Below are 11,861 nucleotides of genomic sequence, written 5' to 3'. Positions count from 1 at the left end.
ATTTTATTTGTAATGAAATATTTCAGAAAACAAAAGGGCTATTTCCATTTGCTTACTTTGCTAGTAATACAAAGTAGGGTAAGATGGAAATTGTATAGGGGGCTAAAAGGACTCTTCTAATAGAAAAGTCTTCTTGTCCTGGAAATAATTTGGTATGAAAAGCAGAAACCATAATATCAAGTCTTATGATGACCACTAAGTATTAGCAGGGACTGTATTTTGAGAGTAGAAGGTGGGGAGACTCACTGAATTCCTAAATCCAAGGTTCAGTATCATCCAGCATCTGGAGCTGTGCCAAATGGGTACTCTTGTCATGATGACTGAACTGCTAGGTAAAGAGGGCTGGGGAGTAGAATTGACTCAGTATATTAACCATGAGAGTTCTGGAGCACCACCTCAAAGTCTGAGGGGAGTTTTAAAAACTACTCAGATCAACATAATAACATGGAAGTCAAGGGAGGGAGGGAATATACTGTTCAAGTTTGTACATTTTAGATGGCAAACTAGTCATATTTTAGCATTGTCTCAACTTTCTAGAGTGAGTCTCTAAGAATCTTCATCATGAAATTATAGTCTGGAAGATAATATTTTGTCCAGCATTAACTGATACTTCTTTGAGAAAACAGGTTCTTTCCTGGAAAACTAATAGGCCCAAGGCAGACATGAGTGTGGGTTCAAAACACCTACTTTACTTTGACCTTTGAGACAGGATTTCCTGGTGACTAGGTCAGCAATTGGGCTTGCTTTTAAATTGTTAGAATACCAGTCAAGGTTTGTGATAGTTAATTTTATGTGTCAACTTGTCTGGCCAAGGGATACCCAAATAGCTCGTTAAACCTTTTTATGTGTGTCTGTGAGGGTGTTTCAGAAGAGATTAGCACTTGAATTGGTCAGAGTAAAGCAGATAGCCTTCCCCAAGTCATTGAGGGCCAGAATAGAACAAAATGGTTGAATTCACTCTGTCTGACTGTTGAGCTGAGACATTGATCATCTGCCCCTGCCATTCCTGTATCTCAGGCCTTCAGACCTGGACTAGAAACTGCCATCGTTGACTCTCAAGCCTTCCAACTATGCCACAGGCCTTCCTGGGTCTCCAGCTTGCAGACAGCAGATGGTGGGCCCTCTCAGCCTCCATAATCACACTAACCAATATCTTCTAACAAATCTCTTTACATATCTATATATCTATATATCTATATCTGTATCTATATCTATGTATCTCCTCTTGGTTCTGTTTGTCTGGAGAGCCCTAATTCAAGGTTCTAAGCTACTGTTAACTAGAGACGTGAAGTAGCAATACATATTGCAAAGGAAACTTGGAACTTCTGGCTAGAACGTGCCAAAATGTTATATAAGTAGAGGCTTTGGAAGTGATGAAAGAGTAGTGATTGATACAAAACATTACAATTTATCATCAAGAATTATATGTGGTCTTAAAGGTATAAATGCTCATGTCACTGTACTGGTATGCATGACTTCTCATATAATGTATTTGGTAACGTGGATAATCATCAGAATTTATACATACAGCTTCTGGCTACACAAAAGTAGAAAGGAAGAAGAATCTATGTAAGGCTTGGGAGATTTTACATCAAGTCATGTGATAAGGGTCCTATGGGGATGCATCGTAGAACATCAATCCTAGCTGAACTCAAACCTTACAGGAGTGAAGAGTTAAGTGTAGGAACTAAGACCACCAAAAACCTGAGAAGCAGTCAAATCCTCTTTCTTAGGGCTGTAATCTGGGTGGAGGAGAAGCAGGATAAGAGACTGGTCATCAGATAGTAATTCTAATCAGTCTTGTTGGGAAGGGAGGCCTCAGTTCAGACTTGAGCTGGAATTGAGTTCAGAGGCCCACGGGGTAAGGTTCTGGGCAGTGGAAATAACCACATTCCTGTTTGGTCAAAATGCTGCCTGAATGCTACCCTGGACATCAACTTACTTCGGCTATGAATGTGTGGAAAGGCATGGTTATGAACAAAACAGAAGCCTAGGAGGCCTTAGAATACACGGGGAAGGTTCTGAGAAAACAAAGGGCTGCTTGGGGGTGGGAGGGCAGGGGTTGGGATCAACACTAACACATTTGTTACTGTTGTGGTGAAGCTGGACATTTGGGGGGCAGGTTGCATTCATGTCCTGGTACTTTATAAACTGATTATTATTAGGTTTCATTGATTGCAAGCAACAAAACTTGACTCTGGCTTGAGCAAAAGGATTTTTATCAGCACCTCTGGAGGCTGGAACCCAGAAACACTGGAATAACCTCATAGCAGGATGAAAGGCTACTGCTGATGGAATGAATAAATTACTGTCTTAACCATGTTGTCAGTTTCTCTGCATTCACATTCCAGGAGTCACATGCCCACCATTCAGCCAGGGCACCTGATTACAGTTCACCAGACTAATGCAAAAAGAAGTTGGAATGCAGACAGGGAGGAAAAATGGATTCAAGGTAACTAAAAAGCAGCAAATGGGAAATTTGAAAAGAGCTGCAGTGACTGAAACTTATGAGTAGAAAACGTGGAGGTCATAGATGCCATGCCATGTCCTTTCCCCTAACAGTGACAGAGACTCTGAAATGAAACCCTAAAACCATCAGGAAGTCCATCTATGATATGCTTTCTTGGCAAGGGACAGAGACAAAAGAGAGACCTGGTTCCGAGGGTGAGGAGAGTGGCAGGCAGAAGACCCTGCCTGGGAACTCACCCAATTTGGAGGTTTTGCTGTTTATGCAATAAGAATATGCAATACAGAACTCTAAAAGTCCCCCAATTTTGCCTCTCTGTCAGTCTTTATCCTAAAATGGCTCCATGCACACATCCAGTTTTTTATGCCAAATAGTAGCCATTTTTTATTCTCTCTTCATCCAAATACAGTTAGTTCATCAGCAAGACTTATTAATTGTACCTCCAAAACTCTTGAATCTAACTTCTTCCATTTTTACTGCTAGCATCCTAGTTAGTCCAAGTCCATCATGACCTTTGTTCGGAAGTACCTCAATAACCTCCTAATTTGTCTGCTTTGTCCCAAGCTTGCTTCCTAAACTCCAGTTTTTACACAGCAGCCAGCACAATCTCTTCAAAACTCAAGTTACCTATCAAAATGGTGAACTAGAATAGCCTGCTGGCTTCCTCTCCAAAACCAACCCTAGAGAAACGATGGAAGCAAGAGAGAAGCACAATTCTGAGAAGTCAACAACAAACCATGAGAAAGCCCTGGGGGGAGAATGAAAGCTTTAGTTAGCTCTGTGTCTGTGTGCATGTGCGTGGTCACTAATATTAGCAGCTATAGCCATGGTGGAAGACTAGAGGGCAATGAGACAATGGAGTTTAAAAATTTTTTTTTTTTCAACGTTTATTTATTTTTGGGACAGAGAGAGACAGAGCATGAACGGGGGAGGGGCAGAGAGAGAGGGAGACACAGAATCGGAAGCAGGCTCCAGGCTCTGAGCCATCAGCCCAGAGCCTGACGCGGGGCTCAAACTCACGGACCGCGAGATCGTGACCTGGCTGAAGTCGGACGCTTAACCGACTGCGCCACCCAGGTGCCCCGAGACAATGGAGTTTTAAAGTTCTGTTTTTCCCTTCCTGCATTAAATGATAGCTCAGACTTGCCATGTCACCAGAATAACAGGATGGTGCAAAAGCCCTGTTGGGGTGAAGAATTGGTAAATATCACTTCTCTCTCCCTGCTCCTCCATCAAGGACTGGGCAATTATAAACTAAGGAGACTACCTCCTACACTGGGGTTTCTGACCAAGAGTTTATAGGTAACCTGTTGCAAGCCCTTTTGGTTCCACATGTCCTTGGTTCTGCCTGTACAGACCCCCACCACTGTGACTTCTTGCAGAGCCAGCTCCTGGATGAGGAGATGAAACTCAGCAAGAAGCTGGCCATCACCTGACTAATCTCTGCAGGCTTGTTCCCAGACTGGGCTGGGCGAGGATCTCTTCGAAAAGCTCATCCTCCTCATTAGATTTATTTACTCTTCTGCTTCTCTTAACATGGGAGATCCTTGGGCACAGGACCTTTGCTGGGGGGAGGGAAGGTTGATGAGGTCTCAACCAACTGGTATTGCTTGAAGAAATGAAGGGGTAAAGGAACTACAAACCCTCAGGAGGTGGGAGAGCAAGTAGTATGAGTGTGTACAAAGTGTAGTTGGAGGGACAAGATGTGGGGCCAGCGTTGTGCAACTTCAGGGAGTGGAAGCTGGGCCTGGAGCTTTTCTATTTACGGTCAAAGCCCGGATCTGAGGCTTCATAAGAAGATCTTGAGCAGAATGGACTTTTCAACTCATACTTTGAAAAAAGAGAAGTGCTGTTGAAAAAGCTCTGAACATGAAGTCTGGGAGTTGGGACCATCACAGCAAGGGATCAGTGTCATCAAACTACTCCAGGTTTGTTTGTTTGAAGAAAGGGTTTAATGAATAAATGCATACTTACAAGTTGTGCATTGTATTTTTTTTAATTGACCAGATGTTTTAGCTTAGTTTCATCATTATTAATGGTGGTATGGTAGGGGTGTATTCCAGTAGAACGTGTGATGTTTGGGAGTTGATTTCAAGCAAGTTGATTTTGAGCAAATTCTAGAAATTTTAAATGCAAAAGAGAACCTAATGAAGGGATTTGTAGGTTTTATGAAATTATTGAAACGTTTGGAGGAGCAGGTGTTAGACTGAAGATCAAAGAATGACTCCTAGAAAACTCCAGAACTGGCAGTAATTGTGTTCAGGAATTCACCAAATAGCTATGATTCAGAATTTAGGAGACAGGATCTAAGCTACTGTATCAACCATTGCTGCTTCTTAGATCCTGGAAGAAAGAGGCTGCTACTTTTGTCACTGAAATTTTGTCACATCATCCACAAAGCTGGAGATGGACCATTGGCATCTCTACAATCCTTCCTGCCAGTGGAACACCGCCAAAAGCAGCAGGAAAATAGCCTTTGTTTTTCTTTTCCATTCAAATTTCTTGCAAAGGCATCTAATTTGTGAAAACTATTTTGCATGCAGAATTCTAGTTTTTAGAGTTTGTAGCTTTCCAGCCTCTGCAATATAGAAATAATCAGGGCCACCTACATAATTTGCAGGGCTCAGTGCAAAAATGAAAATGCAGAGCCCTTTATTTAAAAAGCAGGAAAAAAAAGTTACCATTAAAGGTAGTAAAATATAAAGATTTTTCTTTTCTTCCAGGGTCTCCTCTTGACTTGGATATGGTATTTGTCTTTTCTTTCTTACTTTTTTTTTTTTTTTTTTTTTAAGTAGTCTTTATGCCCAGCACGGAGCCCAATGCGGGGCCTGAACTCATAACCCAAGCTGAGATCAAGAGCCAAGACCCAAGACCCAAGCTGAGATCAAGAGCCAGCCGCTTAACTGACTGAGCCACCCAGGTGCCCCTAGTGTTTTTATTTTCTATTTAATGTTGTTCTAAGTAAAGAAAGATTAAAATTGTAATTTGTTAGCTTGAAATTTACATTTATTTTTATTTTGTGCCATGCCAGCCTTAAATGCAAATATTAAGAGTATTTAACTGCATGTGGAATCTCTGAAATTATACGGTTCTACTTTAAAGCTCATACATGCGTATGTATTTAATTCTAACATGAATAGTAGAAATGCTGCAGAAGGTAACTCAACTGTTTTTATTTCATTTCTGATGTGAGCACATTCTACCAACAGCTTCTACTTTCAACTTAGTGATGAGTAAAGAAGGACTCAAAGGAGAAGGAACTATGGGTTGCCCTATTTTTCCCTTTCCTTCTATGTCATCATTTTTAGCAAGTGATTGTTACAAGGAAGACACATACATAAAAATGTGGTAGCATTCCTCTGTCGTTTGTGTCTTAGAATGCCATTGCCTTCTTTCTGTGTTAGAGCCTGGGTGGCTCAGTTGGTTAAACATCTGACTCTTGGTTTCTACTCAGGACACGATCTCACAGTTCATGAGTTCGAGTCCTGCATTAGGCTCTGTGTTGACAGTGCAGAGCCTGCTTGGGATTCTCTCTCTCTCTCTCTCTCTCTCTCTCTCTCTCTGCCCCTCCCCTGCTCCCTCTCTCTGTCTCTCTTTCAAAATAAATAAATACAGTTAAAATTTTTTTTTAAAGAAGCAAGTTCTGGTTTAAATGGAAAGCATGTCCTGTCAGGACAGTCAGCACCCCTGCTTATGCAGTTGTGGATATAACATGCTAGTTTTTGGGGTTTCTTCAATGTTTGTTTCTTTTTGAGAGGGACAGAGACAGAGACAGAGCATGAGCAGGGGAGGGACATAGAGAGAAGGAGACACAGAATCCGAAGCAAGCTCCAGGATCCGAGCTGTCAGCACAGAGCCCAAAGTGGGGCTCAAACCCACGAACCGCGAGATCATGACCTGAGCCAAAGTCAGAGCTTAACCGACTGAGCCACCCAGGCACCCCATAACATGCTAGTTTTGCTGAGCCCTCAGGTATCACAGGCACACTGGAATTGTCTGCTCATGGAATATTGCAAATGCTGTATGGGAATGAAGCAGCAAGGAAGAGCAGGTGTGCACATTGCCCATATAGCATCTGCTCATGTGCACGCCACTTTGTCCCATCAGACTTCACTTACAAAATACGTGTTCAGAGATAAAGTTATTAAGAATTTTAAAACAGCAACAGCAAAGCATTAAACCAAGTTCATGGGCCTTCTGAATACAGAGCCCTGTGCATAGGTGAAATACCCATGAAGCTGGCCCTGGGCATAACAAAAGGAGGTAGGAATGGATGTTGACTGTGAACCACTTTCTACTTTTGTGAAGCCCGGTTATGCTTACTGTGTCCTGCTGTTTACTGGCACCACTTTGGGCAATGTAGAAAAAAAGCAGTCCCTCTGTTAGACCTTACTGATTTTGAGTGAACTACAAAAAGGTGCCCTTTCTTAAGATACTTTACTGCCATCTGTTGGAAAACTGTCATAACTTTATAAATAAATGCTGACTACAATGAATGGTGTCTCTTGGGCAATGCTCAATCTGTAAAAATGTGAGTGGCAGCCCTGCCTGTTACCTTCAGGGTCCCTGGGCACCAGAGGCATACACGCTGACAACTCACGACCTGAGCTTGGCAACTTCAGTGGGCAGAGGGCAGGGGTTGAGGTGGCAGACCTACAGATGGCCCAGGCGTACCTCTGAATTCCAGCCTCAGAAGCATTCGGTTGAGAATCAAGACCAGTTGTTCCTCTTTTTACATTGTCCCGCCCCTTGGCAGCCCATGAAGATTGTCACGGTGGGGGCTTTTGGCCAGTTCCAACATCTGACAAAGCCTAGTGGATGGAAATAGTATTTTTTATCTAGAGCAAGACTATACAGGCGAAAATAAAATTGAAAAAAATTTCCTTTTTTTTTTTTTTTGGCTTTTGGCTGGAATTACATTAACTCTTTGTGATCCACATAGCTTGTGCTAATGAAAAAATCTTAACATCAGATAAATGTACCTTTGTTTATAAAAAATAGGAAAACTGACCATAAATGCAATTTGTTCAGAGATCTTTCTAATTATAGGGCCCTTGGGGTGGGAAAGCAATAAAAGGACTCCCAAAGATGCAGTTATTGGAAACCCTGCTCATGCATAGGCCCTACTTCACAGATGTGGGTAAGCCAAAGACTTGAGGGAGCAATGGGTCTGCCTGAGGTCACAACATCTGAGTAAACTGCAGAGTTAGGATTCTGACTTGGGCATCAGAATCAAGTGGCTCCTGAGCCTGGCACCTTCTCAATCCCCAAGAGTGGAAGAGTGGGCATCTGCTTCTTTCTTCCTCCTCCTTCTCTTCTTCTTCCTCCTGAAATTTCATGAACCTTTATTCAGACTCAGAAAGAACCCAAACCATTTCATTAACATTTGCCAAAAGATTACTGGATATTGTGACTGCATTGCATTTAATAACAGTGGCTAAGAATTCTTTTGTAAGCTCCACACTTACTAGTGAACCAATGATATCTCTTCTTTGTCCACAGAATACATCAAACTGTACTCTTAAAAGTGGAGCATCTCCTTATGCATGGGTAAAGACAAAGTGTTCTCCAAATACGGTCTAGGACATATTGTTCTGAACTTTGGAAATACAGTTCATTTTGTGATTACAGTTAATTTTTTTTTTAAGTTTATTTGGGGGCGGGGCACAGAGAGAGGACAAGAGAGAGAATCCCAATCAGGCTCCACACTGGCAGCGCAGAGCCTGACACAGGGTCAAACTCATGAACAGAACTGTGAGATCATGACCTGAGCCCAAGTTGGATGCTTAACTGACTGAGCCACCCAGACGCCCCTTGATGTGCTGTTTTAATTCTGTCAATATTATTACTGTAAATTTAATCATCTCAATAATTAAATACCATTAGTTTTCTCTATAGTAATTCTGGTATCATTTTTCTGTCACACTAAAAGCAGACTGATATAACTTGGAAAACTGATAGTATAACTGTATGTTTTTGTTTACAGTCAGCTGGGAAAAAAGTTCTAAAATATTCAATTATCAATTCTATATGTGTTTTCCCATTTTTTATTAAGGTATCATTTACATATAGTTAAATTAACCCTTTTTAGTGTATGGTTTCATGAGATATGACAAATAGAAACAATTATGTAACCTCCATCACAATCAAGTTGTATTACAATTCCATCACCCCCAAAGAAATTTTTGAGAGTTCGGCCACAGTTAAATATATCTTCCTTTTGGGATCTTGTCCAAGGGCCTTTCACTTCCCTCACTAGACCATCTGGCCTTTCCCAGGAAGTTCTTAGCCCTCAAGTTGATGGGAATAGCGAGGCCACTGTGTTCACAGTCCAAGGGAGAGGGCTGGCAACAGCACATATAAGGCCATGTACCCAGACTCTCAAAAGAGTCCTCAACCTAGGAGGATTGAGGGGAGGAGTGGACCACCAGTGAGTCACTCCTGGGTTTGTCAAGAGGCAAAGGTACCCTATACTTACCTGTTCTTGCCACTCTGCCCTGCCTTAACCTCCTCAGGTACACACAACACACAGTTATTTACATGTGCACACACACAAAAATATCTCTAATATACATAAATACATACATATACATGATCAACCCTATGCACAAATGTTCACTGACATATAAACTCAGACATGTACATAGACATGCACATGCATGTGCTCATGAACGACTTCTGGGAAAGTTGCAACATGTGTGGACATTATCTGCAATTTGCTCTTCCTGTTGCTCAACTTCATACTTCCCCATGCCAGAAGACATCAGATGCTGCTTGATTCTGACTCTTCCTTGGGGCTTCTCTCTTGCTATAGGTTATGGTAGCTACAGGGTGATTTCTAATTTTCAACCAATTCAGGGAGTTTGTGTCATTGAGAGACAGAACGAGCCTGATGCTCATTATGAATGAGATATTGGGGTCTGGTGGGACAATAGGGCATGGGAAAGTAAAGCCTGTGTGACTTCTTTTGTAGACGTGGATCACTGTGCAGAAGTAGCTGGCTGCCAGAGATGGCTGTGAGGGTATCAGTCTATATCTAGCTGAATTTGTGTCTCTAGTCTTAAGAAAGCCCATATTGTAAAGCTTACATTTCTCTGGATCATCAATAGGATGGTGCACATGGTGAATTTTGCACATGGTGAACTCTTCACTGAGCATTGGAGAGAATTTTGAGCACCTGTGGGTTCATCAGCTGATCTTTCTTGAATACTGTGCTGTGAGCTGGGGAGTGGGCAGGTTCTACTTGGGTGGAGTCAAGTTAATTCCGGTCTTGCTAGAGGAAGTGCCCCTGCTAGTATAGGCCATAGACTATTTCTGGAAGGATAAACAAAGCATTGCGAACATTGATTGCTTTGGGGGAAGGAAACTGAGTAGCTGGTATCAAGGCCCTGTGTGGTGAGATGGGGAGGGCTCTGGGAGTTCTCAGTGGAGGACCCTTAGAAGAGGCAGGGCATGAGCTCAGCCCTGAATGGGGTCAATAAGTGAAGGAGGACAATTAATCTGGTATTAGCTTGGAATCCAGCATTGGCCCTACCTCCTTTTCAGAGGTTCTACAGAGAACCAAGGCAAGAATGTATAGATGAAAAGGTTAGGGAGGTTGTCCCAACCTCCTTGCCTATCTAGTATGTCAGGCCAGCAGAAGGTCCTCATATTTGCCTGGCACAGTGTCCCACAACTTGCTTTTCCCTTTGGGCCCAGGACAGGCCTAGCTTAGAAGGAGAAGGTGGGGATGCCCCTGTTCCCTGAGTTTTTTGTGGACAAAGACCATTGACCCAGTGATTTTTGGACCCACATAGCTCTTCCTTTTGGAATTACAAGTCTGAGTTGGAGCAGCAGGGCCCCATTCTAAAGCCTGAACTGCTAGGGCTGTTATCAGGGAGGGTCAGGGAGAAGGTTTTATACATGTTTGCTGACACAAATCAGAGAAAATGAGGTGGGAAAGGAGGTGCAGGGCAGGAGCTATAAACATGTGGTTCACTTTGGACTTTCCAAATTCTGAGGGGGGATGGGTAACGGACACTTTGGTCCCAAAGAGGGTGGCCGCTTGGAAAATAGTGAGCAGTAAGGCTTGACTAGACATATAGATGGTGTGAAGGGAGATTCTTGGAAGAATAATAGGATGGGTGGGTTGAGCCTGGATCAAAGAGAGCCTTAACAGTCACACTAGAAAGAGTTAGTTTCCTACTAGCAATTTAGCATGACCAGAGTTACATGGATGGCACATTAACCTTGTGTGAGTAGGCGAGACCGGAGAAAGGGGATGGCATTTAAAAAGTTTTAATATTATTTATTTTTGAAGAGATAATACATTAAAATGGTTTAAAACTCAAAAAGTACAAAACAATATAAGATGAAACGTTTCCCTTCTATTTCTTATCCCAGCCATTCAGTTTCCTTCCCTAGGAGTAACCAACTTTAATAATGTCTTATTTTTCCAAAAATAGTATTATGTGTATACAAGAAAGAAAGTACATAGTTCTTTTATTTTCTCTTTTTTACACAGACGCTAACATATTATACACCCTTCTTTTTCTTACATGTTTCATCTCATTTAATTAATGCAGCAAACATGTAAGCCAGTAATATCTCTATTTTACAGATGAGGCAATCGAGGCATAGAGGGGTTAAAAAATTTACCTAAAATTACAGATTTTATAAATGGTAAAGTTGAGATTTGAACCTGGAGAGTCTGATTTCAGAGACCCATATTATTATAGGAATACATTATAATACCAATATTTATTGCACCAAAAATCCTAGCAGTAAAATTTATAAATCAGGAAACTGATCCCTTTCACATCAACTAAGAAGTGCTATCTTAGCATAAGTGTCTGTAAGGTAATTTTCAATTATTGACAGAATTTTCAGTTCTAGTAAGAGCTGTCTTTCATCTATCTCACCTAGAGCCTTCTGGTCGCAGACCTCCTCCGAGAAGTTTCCTGTCCATAGCAGAGGCTCTTCAGGTTTTCCTCGGTCATTAGGTTCACAGTCTCAGTCCATTTGAGGAGGAACATTGGTATTATAGCAGCAGCATTTACTAAGGAACTTGATCCTGTACAGAAACTTTTCATCGATAAGATTAGAGAATAGAGAACTAAGCACAGGCATCTGGAGGACGTGTTGATATTGGCCCAGAGTACCAGCAAGAGCCGGAGAGGGAGTTTTTCAAAACTTAACCAAATGTATGGTAAAGCAGACATGAATACATTCCCTAACTTCACATTTGAAGATCCCAAATCTGAAGCCATCGAAAAACTCCAGTCCTGAAGAAATAATGTAAAATTTATTTGGTAATTTGTCCTAGATTAGTTGCACAACTGGTCAGAAGTATCAGAATAAATATGTATTTCTCAACTGTCAAAAAGAAGTAAAAAGCTGTCTTTCAATACATGAG

The 11,861-nt window shown here is 41.7% G+C and overlaps 1 pseudogene; it reads left to right on the top strand.

Annotated features, from left to right (window-relative positions):
• Positions 1-9,477: 9,477 nt before the first annotated feature.
• Positions 9,478-11,861, top strand: LOC123600468 (annotated as a pseudogene).

The sequence above is a fragment of the Leopardus geoffroyi genome, chromosome D1 (genome assembly GCF_018350155.1).
Source record: "Leopardus geoffroyi isolate Oge1 chromosome D1, O.geoffroyi_Oge1_pat1.0, whole genome shotgun sequence".
Lineage (NCBI taxonomy): Eukaryota > Metazoa > Chordata > Mammalia > Carnivora > Felidae > Leopardus > Leopardus geoffroyi.
This window is presented reverse-complemented; position numbering and strand designations above follow the sequence as displayed.